General features: G+C 33.1%; 1 protein-coding gene and 1 long non-coding RNA gene across 3 annotated transcripts in view; one reads left to right on the plus strand and one right to left on the minus strand.

Annotated features, from left to right (window-relative positions):
- Positions 1 to 17,307, plus strand: part of LOC108360277 (fumarate hydratase, mitochondrial-like) — a 39,470-nt gene that overhangs the window by 10,873 nt on the left and 11,290 nt on the right. The gene's annotated exons all lie outside the window — the stretch shown is intronic.
- On the minus strand, positions 1,115 to 8,508 carry LOC108360279 (uncharacterized). The gene is made up of 3 exons (XR_001847083.1): positions 8,430 to 8,508; positions 6,966 to 6,976; positions 1,115 to 1,125 (listed from the first exon to the last, which is right to left on the minus strand). It is a non-coding gene; the product is annotated as an uncharacterized LOC108360279 (long non-coding RNA).

Below are 17,307 nucleotides of genomic sequence, written 5' to 3' on the forward strand. Positions count from 1 at the left end.
TTTTATCATGCACAATATTTCATGTATTAATTTTCAAATAAGCATATTTTCAATGGTTTGTTTACTGCATGATACAAATATTTAAAGGTAGTTTCACTTCTTCTTCTTATCCGCCATTGCTCCCTTTGACGTAAACTGTGCTTTTGACGTTTTCTTTTAAATTGAAGCTACCATATTATTTGAAAAAACTAGAGAGTGGTTTTTTACTAAAAAAAAATTCTAAAATTATTTCAAGGAATATATTTTGAGCATTTGAGGGAGCTTTTAGTGGCTTATTTCTAAAATTATATAAACGGAAGGCTAGTAAAATACTCCTATTGAATTGCGTAATGCACATGGATAATCCATTTGTTTATGCAATTATTTTCAACATTATTTAGTACGATTAGCTGCATATTTTGGGATGGTCACGTGCATGGTAACTTCACCAAGGTGTTGTTTGCTTGTCCCAACCACTTTTCGGCGGAAAATTTTCAGCCTCGGGACGGATGTGCCCAATCTAAGCGAAACGCTGCACCAGCAGCAGTATAGCGAGTAGTTTATCTGTCTATAAAATATAACAAGGAGCTCTAAGAATTTGTAAATTTTTTTCCCTTCCTCTAAGTTTATGCTTCCATAGTGCTTTCATTGACGATAAGATACTTTTTAACTATTCCTTTGTTCATATGTCCTATAAAAAGGATCCAAATTAAAGCAACATCCTAATATCTATAATAATATCTCATGGAACACTGCATATAATGCCAAATTTTTTCGCGGTAAGGTAATTTAAAGTACTATGCTAATACGATGAATTAAGTAAATTTATCATGCGTGTTGTTATTTTTTAATGCATAGAAAATTCCTTTAAAAAATAATAAAATTTCCAAAACAATAATTTGTTGAGGTGGCAGTGATACTCGAGCAATTTACGAAAAGTATAAACGTCATAAGCACAGTGTATGTCAAAAAATTTCAAAGTGAACCTACCTTCTTTTTTTGTATCATGGTTTACTGTATACTGTGCCTCAAGTTATTTGAAACTTAAAAATCCAAGGCATATTTAATAAGGTAGAAGTGACAACTAGCTCTAACTCTCTTGTAGCTAGTTATAATGTCAAAAAACTGTAAACAAACAAATTAACCCTATGGGGTGCGAGTGCTATGTTTGCTGCAAATTAGCATCAGAGGCATTTTATGTCACCGCGGCCTCCTCTGTGCGCGGCCACCTCTGTGCGCGACCTCTCAGGTTTTAGATGAAAGTTGAAGAGATTGAAGGTGTAGGTGACATGAATATACGTGCAGCATATTTTGCCGATATGACGTAGGGTTGCCCATTTACTCGGAACTTAAATTTTAAGAAAACGTCATACATATCTTTCTTTAAAGTGCTGCATCTTGGAAACGTTTTAACGAAACTTAATGAAAAAAAAATACTTCTTCCATCTTATGGGCTTTAATTGTACATTTTTTACATTAATGTGCAACGTATAAAACAAAAAAAAAATTAAGTAAACATTTTTCTTTTTGATTTTTTTTTGGTTATAGCATTTTTAAAAATGTTTATTTTTACATAAAAAAGTTGTCTATAATGTCAACTTTAAGTACCCAAATGGGCATATGGGCTACTTATGCGTATGGACTCTATGTAGATCGTCTAACGCTCGAGCAGTATGATAAATAAACTTTGAAATTTTATGAAGTTGTATATTTTTGAAAGAGGAAAGGTGTGTAAAAAGCAAAAACAATATGAGCAAATGATATTAACTTTACTAAAGGTCTGAAATCATGAAAATCCCTTCAAGGAAATGGCAGAACCAAACTTTTTTGCAAGTTCACATGGGGAATCTGCTTACGACGTGATTGGAGGAAATTTCAAGAGAATAGCAGTTAGAGCAAGTCTTTAACTCCTGATGTTACAACAAATTTCTGTAAAAAATAACTGCAACTAACTTTTCAGTGGACTTTATTTCGACTATGACTACGTGTCAATTACTTAAATCCTATCTTAAGCTAGTTAAAAGGTTAATTAAAATCAAATTAGGGAACTTCATATCCTTATTTGACGAATCTTTAAATCAATAAATAATTTTTTCTTATTGTAATAAAAGCGTGTTGGTTTTTTAGCTATAATTTTATTACTCATTTATTTTATTATTTTTTATTTATTTTTTTTACACACCTTTTTTTCTTGTTTTAATAAAAATACTAACCTTGAAACTATCATTGGAGGTCAAATATTCTTTTGCTATGAGTGTTGTTGATGTTTCGGTTTCATTGCAAACGAATATTAGACCTCCAATGATAGCTTCAAGGCTAGTCCTTTAATTAAAACAAGCAAAAGGAAAGGTGTGTAAAAAAATAAACTTAATGAGTAATAAAATTACAGTTTAAAAGAAAACCAATAACACGCTTTTATTACAATAAGAACTAAAAAGAAAAAATAACAATTTATTGATTTAAAGATTCGTCAAATAAGGATATGAAGTTCCCTAACTTGATGTTATTTAACCTTTTAAACTAGCTTAAAGTAGAATTAAAGTAATTGGCACGGAGTCATAGTCGAAATAAAGTCCACTGAAAGGTTAGTTGCAGTTATTTTTTACAGGCATCCCATTGGAAACATACAGCACTCCATTGGTAGAGGGCTTCGGGTGAACGAATTTGTTGTAACATCAGGAGTTGAAGACTTGCTCTAGCTGCTAGTCTCTTAAAATTTCCTCCAATCACGTCGTAAGCAGATTTCCCATGTGAACTTGCAACAAAGTTCAATTCTGCCATTTCCTTGAAGAGATTTTCATGATTTCAGACCTTAAGTAAATTCAATATCATTTATTCATATTGTTTTTGTTTTTTACACACCTTTCCTCTTTCAAAAATATACAATTACACAAAATTTCAATGTCTATTTATCATAGTATAATAATCATACTGCTCGAGCGTTAGACGATCTAGAGTCCATACGCATAAGTAGCCCATTACGCCCATTTGGGTGCTTAAAGTTGACATTATAGACAATGTTTTTATGTAAAAAAAAAATTTTTTAAATGCTATAATCAAAAAACAAAAGCAAAGAGAAAAATGTTTACTTATATCTTTTTTGTTAATTAATGTAAAAAATGTACAATTAAAGCCCATAATAAGACGGAAGAAAAACATATTTTTCATTAAGTTTCGTTATGACGTTTTCTTAAAATTTAAATCCCGTGTAAATAGGCAACCCTACGTCATATCGGCAAAATATGCTGCACGTATATTCATGTCACCTAGACCTTCAATCTCTTCAACTTTCATCCAAATCCTGAGAGGTCGCGCACAGACGTGGCCGCGGTGACACGAAATGCCTCATCAATTGAAAGTCATCATGGTGAAATTATACCTAGTGGTGTAATAAGAGCGAGATGAAAGATTTGACCCTATCTTATTTGAAAATTTGCCTTTAAAAATTTGTATAAGATAGCCGCATGTCATGAAAATAAAGCGAGAAAGCTTTTTTATTACTTCACCTGCTTATAATTTCACCATGGAAATGCATCAGTATAAACACATACAAGTGTGTGTACGTATACTAATTTTAAGGATTACTTCAATATTACCTTCAAAGAATTTTAGCTGCATTCGCATCTTATATGCACATATACATACATATGGACAGAAAAGAATACCTCATAAAGGAAACTACGTCATTAAATGAAATAAAGGTTTTATTAAACTGTTTTAAACATTTTTTTGTTTCTATTCGCTTAATGTTTTTTGCGCGTTTAGTTTCTTATTTAAATATTTACTTCTAAAAAACAACCGCACTTATAAAAAACGATTTAATGCATGCACCACCATTGACAAAAACTCCCCACCACCTCGGCCCCCTAGAAAATGGCCAAAAGTCACCATTTTCACTTGTGTTTTCGCTTGAAAAATGCTGAATATTTATTTGCACGGGACTTTTTATATACCCTTGATAACAGAAGAGGTCGCTGACACTCTTCTTCGGCAACACAGAAAGGAGAATTCTACTTAGTAAGGGTTATAATCCCTAAGAGCGGCTGAAGGCCGTCTACGTAGAAAGGAGTTAAGTGCAAAAATACTGTGATTACCGAAGCCAGAGTTATATCCACATGAAATGTTATACACAAAAGAAGAGGGGTTTCTCCTCCCTTCTTCGGCAACACAGAAAGGACACCTAGGTGGTCGGGGGTTGCATTTTTGTCAATGGCGATCCATGCCCTCTCCAAAAAGGCGGGGTTTGAGGTGCCCCTTCGCTCACTGCCTCTTCAATAACCGCCGGCAAAGTGCAGGGCATAAAATAATAACTGTCGCAGAGGTTTTTTGAAAAATAATAGGGTCCTTTGTGGATTTTGCGAAAAAAGTATTTTTTGTTAACTTTGTAAATATTTTACTTTATTAACTAGTTTCAAAATTTTAATCCTTATTTACATTTGTCAGCTTTGGGAGATAAGTACATGCGGCACGCACGTCTTTTTCAGGTGTATTGTTTTTCTTAGACTTGGTATACAAAAAATGTATAGGGTTGGTCGAATGATTGCCCTCCTCAGTCACCAGCTCCGAGTCTTTTCGATTGCTGAGTAATAGGCCTTATGTTGGACAAAAGACGGGGTATAAAGGACCCAAATTGTGGAAATTAGCCTATGGTTACAGAAGATATGTAAAAAAGTAACCGACGAAGACTTGCGTGCCGCTTGCGCTTTTCTCCCAAACCCAAATGAAGGTAAAAATTTAAAAACTAATTAATAAAAATTAAGTGAAATCTGTGGAAAATTAACAATAAACTCCATTTTCGCAAAATCTATAAAAATCCCTTTTATTTCAAAAAAAAAAACTGTGTAACAGTTATTATTTTACTCCCTGTATAAAATATTAATAGCTGGAAAAAGGAGTACAAAAGAAGTACAAAACTAATAAATGAGTACATTTCCAGATATTTTTTTTTTTGGAGTACAAGGGAGTACATTGCAACAAAAAGGAGTACGTTTACTCCCAAAAGCAGTACGTCTGGCAACCCTATTCAGGCTACCAACTAGGCGCCTTAAAGTATCGCACCACTTTCCACACAATGCAACGCTCTAGTTCCTGTTCCTTTTCATTTTTGTATATGTATGTATCTATAAATTCATGTGGTCGAAAAACAAAAAAATTCACACAATTCAAAACTATCTCAAAGCACACAATTGAATTTTTAATGAAAATAAGAAAATGCCAATTTGAAAAGGGTTAAAAGTCCTTCATCATTTGACATTATAGTCGGTGTTTAAGAGAGAGAAATGTAGAAATCACTTCTACCTTGTTAAAAATCATCAAAATAAATTTCATAATTTTAATAAATTGAAAACAGATATTTTTGATCAGCTGTTTTTCTTGCTATAAAATTGCTGCTGGTAAAAAATTTTCCAGCAGAAATTAGCAACTTCCCCTCCAAGTCAGCTGTCACCTTGCGCTCTCAATTTCCCCTACTTTGCAAGTTTTTTGTGTACGAAAACACCAAAACCTGATAATTTGTAATAATTATCAGTTTGTCGAACATACTTATTTATATACTACACCTTTTCCAACAGTATTTCAGAAAAACACAAATGTATTTCAGAAAAGACCATGATTCAATAATAGCAAGGTTTTGTAATAAAACAGTCTTCTCGCTCCCACACATAAAATCGGCTCCTTTACTTGTGCAGAATGTTGCTCATTCTACAGTTTCTAGCTACATATATTAGTAGTAAAACCAAAAATTATTCATACTAAATATTCGCTGGCATCACCTTCGTTTGCGTAATTTTCTGGAACAAGCGACCGTTTAGCTATAAAATAACCAAAAGTTCCGATTGGTAGAACTTTTTACGCTGATTTCAACGATACCAAATTTATTTGGCGCAGGTAAAGAACAAAGATATAAGAGGTTTATTTGCCTTGTTTAATTAAATTTTTTATTATCACTTAATTCTTAAAACCCAAAAGTAGATCATGATAAAATATGTATATCGAATTAAAGATAATAGCTTTTACTTTTAAATAACATACATTTCTTTACCATTAATCATGCATTTTTTTCCAAAAAGTTATTTCATGAAAAAATATCATTTATTCGTTTTTTAGTGGTTTTGGTTTAAATATATAAAAACCAATTTCAATTATGTATATCAGCTGGAAGATAAATTGATTATTTTTATGGTTACGTTACTAGTTCTTTAATCGGTTATGTGGTTCATAAGATATTAATATTAAAAAAAATCAAAAAATTTAACTTTAACCTTCTAAAACTTCTTTATATTTTACATGCGCTAAATAATTTTGACATGGCTGAAATGAGCGTAAAAAGTTCTATTGATCTGCAATTTTCATTTTTGCATAGATTTGTTCCAGGAAATGACGAATAACTTAAATTAAAAATCTATATTTTTACGTATTGTTTAGTATTTCCATTAAAAAATCAATTATATAGCAAATTCACATAGAATTAATAATACACATTTTGTTTCTAATTGTATACTTTGCGCACTTTTTTAGTACCTTTCTACTACCGTTTTCGCAAAAGGCGATCACATTCTTCCCCTTTCTCCTACTTCCAAAATACAAATCTAGATAAAGGAGTGTCAGATTTGAGCTGTCACAAATTACATAACCTTGTGTATTGAATCATGAGAAAAGACCAAATGAATTTCAGAAAAGTTTAAATGATTTTCAGAAAAACGCAAATGTATTTCAGAAAAGGGCAAATGTATTTCAGAAAAATATTTTGAGAATACAGTTGTGCTTTTCGGATATTCATTTTTGTTTTTCTGAAATACATTTGCCCTTTTCTGAAATACATATGCCCTTTTCTGAAATACATTTGGGTTCTTATGAAAATCATTTGAGCTTTATTGAAATACAATTGTGTTTTTCTGAATTTCAATTGACTTTTTCTGAAATACATTTGGTCTTTTCTGAGATACATATGCGCTTCTCTGAAATACATTTGCCATTTTCTGAAATACATTGAGTTTTTCTGAAATACATTTCATCGCATGAAAATCGCATGAAAACTTTGGTCGCAATAATTATTACAAAAATAAGATCCATAAATATAAAACTTAAGAAAAAAATTTTATAGTAGATATAAAAAACCGTCTTATTTTAAAATGTTTATCTCTTTTATAACGTAATCCCTTTTAGGCTAGTTTATCGACATCGTCGAGCAAAAAATTTTTACGAATTTGTACGAATTATAATGATTTTGGTTCAAATCGCGTTCGTACAGACCAAAAAATTACCCATTACTCAAAAACTGGAGAGAAGTTGCAAACTATTGCTGGAAAAATTTTAGGCAGCAAGAATCTGCAATCACGAAAAACATGTAATTGTGGCACATGGTTGCATTTTCCTCAACGCTAATTTGAATAAACAAGTTCGTTGAATTTACAAATTTATGATCATGAAAAATCGCTCACCTTATGAAAAATTTAAGTAAATATTTGTTGATATAATTAATTTAGTTAACTCCAATGATTTGAAATGTAATCGGCTGCAAAAACTTGTATTCGTAATTGGAATGCAATCGTAACCACAGAAAAACCGGCAGTTAGTACGATAAAGAAATTGAAACGTGTGTTAAAGAAAATCAGAATAACAAGAAATATACATGTAGATCCAGTTTTTTTGGTCTATCTTAAAGAATTTCAAAAATTTTATGAAATGCACATATTTTGTTTGAAATGAAACTGTGGACACCAGCTGCCAGGGAAACTTGCAAAATCTTGCAAATTCGCGTTCGTGCAGAAATTTGCAAGTTTCTTCACATTAGAGAGAATTTGAGGGACTTTTTTCTTACTCTATGATATTTTGAGTGATGCATAATTCTTTCGGGATTTTCGACGAACAAACCTATTTTGGTACGAATGGATAAGGCTTAATGCCAGGAGCTTTCGGTGAGCAAATTTCATTTATGGCACAAATGCCAGTTACGCGGTTTTGCAGAGCGACGATACTACGATGTACCTTAAATGACGATATGTATATTAAAAGTTGTATTTTACACCATAGCAAGAAAACGGAAATTAATAGCCCAACCCTGTATCGGTGACAAAAAATTTTTTGTTGACAAATTTAAACTTTTTCATATTTTTTTTACGTAATAAAAACTGTAACAAGAATTTGTCACTGATACGGAATAGAGCCGTAATTTAATTTAAATTGAATTGAATTGAGGCCATGAGAGCCAGAGGAGCCTAGCTACAGGAAAAAAATTGTTTGAGTACTATGAGAAAGAAGGATATACATATAAATGATAAATACGGCCGTTTACTATTGTACCTACGTAATGCTACCTTTTATACAGCCTCGTTGCGAGTATCGGTCGAGTGCAAGTCGTTCTTCGATAGCCGAGTCGTATCGAAAATTGCGTGGCATTGCCTAAAATTTCGACTCGACTAGTGTATTTAAATGGAAAAACTTGGCAGCACTGGATAGTTTTCGAAGATTTTGGTCGTTTACTTATATATGCACGACAGTAGACAATGCCAATGTTGTCGAGTCGTACAATTTAGTCTTATTTACGACTTACGAATAGTAAAAAAAACTAAAACGCGTGCATCGGGCTATTTCTGTTACGATTCTATTAATGTATTTTAAACTGTACCTCTACTTTTTTTATTTCGTTGCAATTCTATTAATGCGTTTTAAACTGTAAACTAAATTTCAGTCAGTCAATTTCAATGTCAGTTAGGGCCAGTTTTTTAGTGTACGGCTGTGGTTTAAACGCTCGAACTAGCGAATTTAAACTAAGATTAGCCAATCAAACGGCAGCAAGCTGTTTAATACACAGGCAGTTTACGTAATCTAAGTTTTAACTGGCACTGAAAAGCGGGCCCCTAGGCTGCCCTGGCTCTTAAGGCCTCAATTTACATACATATATACAATATGTACTTACATGTAAGATGATGTACCTATCTATATAAAGGTAATACTAGTTTTAATTTAAAAAAAAGGTATGTGCGCCTGGGTCACACTGAAGAAGTGAAACTTACCTTCCATATCTATTTTGTCTCATAACCAATATACATACATACATCCATACATCTGCTTTTGCTTAAGGTTATATTTTTTGTCTTTTTTCTTTCTAGATCCCTATCTCTACCCCTATTCGTTCTAATTACATTTATGTTATTCTGTTTTCCTTTATATTCCTTTTTTATACTCTTCCGATAACAATATAGATAACAAAATCGATGACAAATTCGATAAAAATATAAATAAAGTCCATAACAATATCGATAACAAAACCAATAACAATATCGATAAAAAATACCGATAACAAAATGGTTAAAAATATCGATTACAAAATCGATAAAAACATCGATAACAAAATCGATAAAAATATCGATTATTACATCTATAAGTTCCGAATATAGGTAGGGAAAGATAGGTCCCGAGAATCTCGAAACCGACAGATTGAGCCTGTGTCTCCATCTACATATATCCTTTTCTCTATAATTACCTTTATTTTAATCTTTCTTCCGGTATCTTTATCTTTACTTTTATCGGTATCATCATCCTCATTTTTTTCTTTATATTTATCTTTGTTTTTACCTTTATGTTTATCATTTTCTTCATCTACATATTCCTCTTCACCTTTGCCCTTATATAAATAAAGTGTTTAAATTTATCTTGATCTTCATTTTTGCCTTTATCTTTACGCATCTTTGGTTTTGTTTTTATTTTTACCTTTGACCATTATCCTTTTCTTTATCTATGTACGTACTCCCCTTTACTTTCATTCTTGTATTGGACTTTTTCTAAGTGTTATTCTTTATCTTTTTATTAGCAAGTTTTTGTTAAACTACTACCATTTGCATACACTCAAGAAGCACTTGTTTCAGCTCCATCCATTTCCGTTGCACCATTTCCGTGTGCAATTTCCGTTGAATTTGCCAATTTACTCCCAACCAACCAACCGCCGCTAAAGAAGTTTCACTTCAATAATAATAATAATAAATTCTTGTAGAGTAAAACTTATTCAAAAACATTACCTTCTGCCACAAAAAAATTCCTTTTCTTGTACTAAATTTAATTTGCCAAAACTTATACACCCTTATTCTAGACCCCGAATTTTCGTAACTCGTAATTCGTAGCTACGTTACGAAAAACGAAAAATCGACATGCTGCAACCCTTGCGGAAAAATGTGCAGCATTGACAGGTATCAGTTGTTTTTCGAACTCAGCTGTATGAAGAAAAACAAAGTGGAAAGGAATTAAAAAACACTCATCATGTGCTTCTTTATAGTAAAATTGATTGATTTCAATATTTTGAGGAAATTAATGGATTTTGATGCATTTGCAGTTATAGCAGCGGAGTAAGAGCGCGCTATGGCAATGTACTCACAAAGGTATGCGGGGCTGCCACCATGGGCGCATCTATGTCAGCTTCTGGTTGAATTGTTGTCCTATGCCTGAAGAACTGGTTCCCAATCCAGTTAATGTAATAACAGCTTCTTCCAAGCCATTGAAAACATGCATTTTGTTAGGTCCACCACCTGTTGCGCTTGTTTCTGCCTTCGGCCTTCTCCTTTCTGTGTTGCCGGAGAAGAGGGGCTTCCGCATGCCAAAGGTATACAATATTTCGTGTGCATATCACAGTATTTTTGCGCAGAACCCACATAGAAATTTGCAAAAAAGTGCGTAGTGCAAACCGAATTTATTAATAATTTGAAACATTTATTTTAAATAAAAGTTTAATCCTTTGATTACACGTGTATGTTAAAGTTTTTGGATTCGTTGTATGCGTTTGGACACAACAACCGAAAATCATTGTACAAATAACTAAACCGGACCCAAGTTTATCGATAAAGGGCAACAAAGATTCTTTTTTGCTCGTTTATATAAAGCAGTGTATAAAAATATACGTATATATGTATATGCGAAAGGCAAATTTATATGTTTAAAACATATCTCGCCTCCGACACAGAATTGTTTTCGTAGAAAATTACGCAAAAAAGCTTACTCGTTCGATTTTAGGCATGGCATTGTTACGAATTTCGAAAGTTCGAAGATACGATTCGGATTGCAGCATACCATTTCTACGACTCGTAGCAAAATCCGAATACGAAAGTGTTGCAGAATAGGGGTGATAAATTATCGGCTTTATTTTTTCCATTAGCCATTTGATAATTGATATTACAGAAAGCACTTTACTTTGAATTAACAATAAACAAATAATTTTCAAAAACAGTTGGAGAATTCATAAGGGTGTCGTATTGTTGTACGACGTAAACTTTAAATGTCTAAAAATATATTCCAGGGGCCTGCAATGTACCATAAACTGCATTTATTATTTATTGCGAACTTTTACTTGTGACAGAGAGATTCAAAAGCATTTCAATTTTTACGGTAAATCACGCTGTTGCACCACTCTTTTGGGGTTTGTTTAGGGCGACTAAGCTTATTATTGTCGTCGGGATTTTTAAAGGAGCTTCTTATTATATTCTGTTGTCAGATTATTTCAGTAGTTATTTAACTACTTTTTATTGCCACAAAAATTCATTCCTGTTATATTTCCGGGCTCTTCTTCAGATAATTCAATGCCACGGGATATTGTGGGCCATAATATTACTAGGGAAAATAATAAAATGGTTTTTATTATGCAAATAGCTTCTGTATGTTTGGGTTTTTACCACACAGTCATTGGCGTAGTTTTCTGTTGAAAATGTTTGACACTCGAGCAGGCGGAAGCTTAATAGTTCTTTTGCACATATAATTATTTACTATTGAATATTAACTATTATTTGTGATAACGGTAGTTAAAGTTATAAAGGTACATCAACTTAACATGTGAAAATACCTATGAACTAAAGGCTATTATAATCCCATATAGCAAAAAGTTTTACCCTTCTTTCATAGAACGAAAATGGGGAAAAACATATTGCACATATAATACTTTATGTACTTTACTATAAGCGTATATATATCTGTGTTCGTATGGAAAAGTAGCTTATGTCGAAAGGTTGGCTTTAGTATAATGCGGCAATCCCTTTATTTTTTAAACGGCAAGGAATTTTTTGATGAGACTTAATAAGAATATTGCCTTGCTAGTATCGGAACTATTTCTTCCACGTTTATTTGCCAAAAGTTGTTCAACGTCTTAGCGCCAGTGAGTCATTCGCAATCGTATGCTGCGAATGCCGATTTATACTAAAGCCAGCCTTTCGACATAAGCTACTTTTCCATATGAACACAGATATATGGTAGCATAGATATGTATGTATGTCAACACACCAAATTTCAAAGTCATGTGACTTAGAGCGAAAGTACACAACGTCCATTGCGTCGCCGGCACCGTCACCGTCAATGTGAGCGTCAACGGTGCTTATGCGGCAAGTTGCACACTATTCGTTTACCATTGCGTCCTAAAATCAATAACTCGCTGCAACTCTTTGCAAAATTGCGTTGCACTTTTCTTTCATCATATTTTACATTTCTTATCTCAATAAATCCAAAAATTTTCACAAACTGAAAAAATTGAAATTCAGATATGTAAACAAAACACAGAATAGTTGTCACGCATAAGCAAAGTTGAAAGTTGAGCTAATTTGTGCGTCACAGTCACCGTCAGCTTTGTTTATGTAACTTACTTCATACGAATACACCGATTTTTTTGACAACTGACGGTGACGTTGGCGGTGACGCAAAGGACGTTATGTACTTTCACTTTTACTGTTTCGAAGTTATAACTGATTAGAAATGTCACGCCTATGGGAGGTGCCACGCCCCCTTGTCAGATCTAATTTTTTTATACCCCAGGTTACGTCCGAGGTCACACACACTCTATATACCAGTTAAAGCCCCATGAAAATCCATTCAGTAGTTCCGGAGATTAGTGAGTTCAAACAGACAAACAAACAATTTACAGTTTTATTATAGTATAGATAGATAGATAGATAGATATATAGATATATGTAATGTATTTTCGGAATTTAAAACGAAATATTAACTCCAGTGAGTTGTTAAAATACAACTTACGCGCCATTTCAACTGCTTTGAGCAGTAAATTGATATGCTCACGTTTCCTTACGCCCAAGCATTGAAGATCCCTAAATGTTAATAACTGGAATTTGTCAAAATTTATTCCACGTTGTCTCAAAAAATCCCAATACTGCGCCACACCAACTCGCTGCAACACCTCAAACATCCTTGAATTAGTCTTTAAAATAGGTGAGCGCTTCTCACATTTTTCCAGCGCNTGGCACTGCCCACTTATGATCACATATATGTATATCGTTAACCGTTTTAGCAATTTGTACCAAACTCGGTATGGTTATTGTGCTTGCCACATAAAAGCGAACCGTTGAAAATTATTGAAATCGGACTAAAATTACGGCCGCTTTTCATATAACGGTAAATTTCAGAAATGCTTGAAATTTCAATATTTCGAAATTTAAGAATGCTAGTTTACTTAATATTTATACACCCGCTTATCATGTAGCGGTAGCTTTCGGAAAGGTGGAAAACATGTATTTAATACTTGCGCCGGGTATTTAATGTTCGGCTCCGCCCGAACTTAGACTTTCTTACTTGTTTTACCTCCCTTTTATTAGCTCGGGGTGTAACTATGTAATATTGATGCGCCTAAAAGATGAAGTGATTTCTATTCCCAAGTNATTACGTCAAACCATAGGATTACGCCATCGTATTTGGTGTTTTATTACAAATACATACATTGTCAATCAGTGATNAATGAAAATTATAATAGCGAGGTTTTAGTTTTTTAAACTATAATTTTATTAATATTTGAAATAATTTAAGATACCTCTGTAGGCTGCACTAATACCGCTCATGTTAAAAAGTTAAAATATTTAATTTAAATTCTCTAGCAAATATATTTGTACTGCTTCATAAACTACCTATTTTATGCACATCCATAAACAGTTACAAGCAATATTAATGTACATAATTATACATACATATGTACATACATAATTAAAAATACATATGTAAGTAAATATATGTACACTTAAAAGCACAGAAGAAGCAGAGCTAGCTAACATGACTTGTACTGGAAATGTACAGCAATTAATTACAAGTGAAAACAAGTTTGCATTGAAACTTAATTGTTCCTTGAGTTGTGAGAATAATAAGCACAACAAATTTGACGGCCAGCAATCTGCCNAAAGACAATTTATCCACTAAAAAGAATTAAACAGACATTTCCCCAAAAAAATTAATTAGGTATATACCGCCAGGAAGCCACTAAAGTCGACAGATTTTATACTAAGAATTGTAATAAAGCATACCCAGGCGTAAGCTCTTCACAGAAAAAAATGTCAAAAATATATTCTTTGAAATAAAATGTTGATTTGACGTTTCTTGCTTCCATATAGATAGTAGAGAATTACTGGAATTACAATTTTGGAATAAAATTAAACACAGGGTGTCCCTGCGGTGTTAAAAAAATAATAATTTTTTTAAACAAAATTTCAAAAAATGCTGAATTTTAATGGAATGAATAAAAAATATATGTAAAAATANTTTTTTTTTTATATGTAAACATACTTTAACTCAAATTCCAAGATCTGTCTTGCGTTAAATTTTGATTTGACGTTTATGTTCAATTGACATTTTTGCGCGACTATGGATTCAAATTTTAGCTTTGTTTCTTAAGGGATAATTATCACAAATTAACACTAATTTCTGCTGGAAAGCATTTATTAACCCAAGAAACTAGCAGCTCTCTCTCGTTCTGAGGTTTTTTTTTGCTCTCCTGCTAATTTCTACTAGTAAAATTTTTACTAGTGCTTATCAAATCAGAAAAACTTGCGTGCGTGCATAGAAAAANAAATAAAAACCTGCTCATTTTTTGCACTTTCTGAAGTAATGCGTTTTTTGTTAATGCATAAAATAGTTTTTTAATTTTTTGTCAGTGCCTTGAGATCTACACGATTCGTTCCGTTTTCAAAAATGAAGTGTCAGATTAAAATTCTTAACCTGTGGACAATAGAAGGTTTATTTTTTTTAAGAGTTGANGGGTAACCGCTTACACGCAAAGCTCATTTAACAGATTCTTTATGTGACAAGTCTTATGCAATGCCAAGTATGCATAACTAAGCCTTTACATCGGTAATATTAGGTTGTGCTGTTATTGCCTCTATTAACGTATGGGACACTTCTTTTGAAAAAATCTTATTTATAGTATATCTCTGAAAGCATTTATGGTAGAGTAGTGGAACTTGGTATGGAAATATTGGAAATCAATCCATACTCATAGAGAAAACTGAAACTTTTAATAATAATGATAATANACACCTAATTCCTAGCTAATTTTTATTGATTTTTGGCGACTTGGGTCAGCTAGGTTTATGGACGTGTATCAATCGAAATGTGTATTAACAACATGTAGAGCGTTGCCACCAGTTTAAAAAATCAAATTCCACTTTAATTAAAGGAATAAGGTAATTGAAATAGTTAGTCACCATAAGGCNTGCGCCTTGATGTTGTCACACAATGGGGAGGGACCTACAGTTTTACGCCGGTTGTATTTTTATGAGAAGCTGTTTTTCATGGAAGAAATACCCTCGGAGATTTGGCGTTGTTAAGAAAAAACCTTTTTTCCACATTTTTTGCGCTGTTGCTTTGACCAGGGCTTGAACCCGGGCGCTGCGAAGTGGAAACGCGCACTGCTTACCACTACACCGCAGCTTTTACCTATCTGTAAATATCAAAGACCGAAAATAACTGATCCACATTAAACCCATTGTAGCTTGTTCTACCATTACCCATTTATANAAGGAGGTTTAAGAAGGTTTTAGCTTAAAAATATTACGAATAGGGTTGCCGCCTGTTTGTGNCGGTTAATGACTATGAGAAATGGAATCGCTAACGAAAACAAAGGCCAACCACAGTTACTTATTGATTTTTTTTGTTGAAAAGGTGAGTTAGTAATTTTAATTATGCTGCAGAGAAAATATATGATGAAAATGCAACGAAGTAAAAAACTATAAAAAAACTAGCAAAAATATATTTTTTTTATTAAAACCTTTTGGTCCCACATTTTCACCAACAATTCACGTTTGCGATTTGCACATTCATCTGCTAAGATTATGGTTTGGTGGTTATTTCTTTTTCTTCTTTTTCNTCCTTTTAAATTACTGGACTCCTAAATTAACTCAGGAATGTTTTTACTCTCCACTTATTGCTAAATATGTANTTTTGTTAATGCATAAAATAGTTTTTTAATTTTTTGTCAGTGCCTTGAGATCTACACGATTCGTTCCGTTTTCAAAAATGAAGTGTCAGATTAAAATTCTTAACCTGTGGACAATAGAAGGTTTATTTTTTTTAAGAGTTGACACCTGTTAAAAAATTAGATTGTTAAAAAATTAGATTAAAATTTTTTTATAAGTTAAATGGATTATTAAGAGATGGGTANGTATTTAATTCGCTGCACTATGTCCATGTCGTTGTAAAGCTCATACAGCTATTCGTTCCATCGTCTGCGGTACTCGCCGTCGCCAACAGGTAAAGGCCCGTAAATCTTCCGCGTAATCTTTCTCTCGAACACTCCAAGAGCCGCCTCATCGGTTANATGTGGCAACCCTTTTCAAAAATAAAAAACTTTATTGCACATCTACAGGCCAAGCCCGGTCATTTGACACCTCAGTTTTGGAAATAGAACGAACTATATGTACATACCTAGCCATAAGAACCCAAATTTTCAACTTCAAACTGTATTTACAGTGACATTTTTGAATTCAGCGTCCTCAATTTTACTAAGAAGCGAATTTAAAAATAAATATGCCCATAATTCTATTTTTGCCCACATTTTATATGGAAGGGAAGCACTGTGCGCTGGGGCATTTAAATTTAAAAACGATTCTTGCCTTTTGGGCAACGGAGAACCAACACGAGCAGATCTGCAAGCTTGACGGACTCCCGCGGTAGGAGATAGATATCGTTGCACATTAGGAGGGCAGCACTGCTGCTTTTGTGGTTGCTGGAGTTGTTTATCTGGTTTAGATTTCTGTTTACCACGTTGTGTATTGATTTGATCGATCCAAGGTTGTAGAGAACCATCGCCGCCTAAATTGAAACTAAATTCTGCATCGACTGAGAGTGGTGTTAAAGGCTGCATAGGCGAATTGGTATCTGACAAAAAAGTGCGTAAATAATTCATCACTCCATGAATTGTGTCTTTTCATACCCGAGCGCACTTGTGCACAAGGGTATTATAACTTTGTTCACATAACGGTTGTTTGTAACAGGCAAAACGAATCGAGATAGATATAGACAAATGTATACATAAATGATCAGAATGAAAAGAGAAATCGATTAAGCGGTGACTGTCTGTCCGTC

Source organism: Rhagoletis zephyria, unplaced genomic scaffold (genome assembly GCF_001687245.7).
Source record: "Rhagoletis zephyria isolate East Lansing unplaced genomic scaffold, Rhagoletis_zephyria_1.1 Rzeph_scaffold_00551, whole genome shotgun sequence".
NCBI lineage: Eukaryota > Metazoa > Arthropoda > Insecta > Diptera > Tephritidae > Rhagoletis > Rhagoletis zephyria.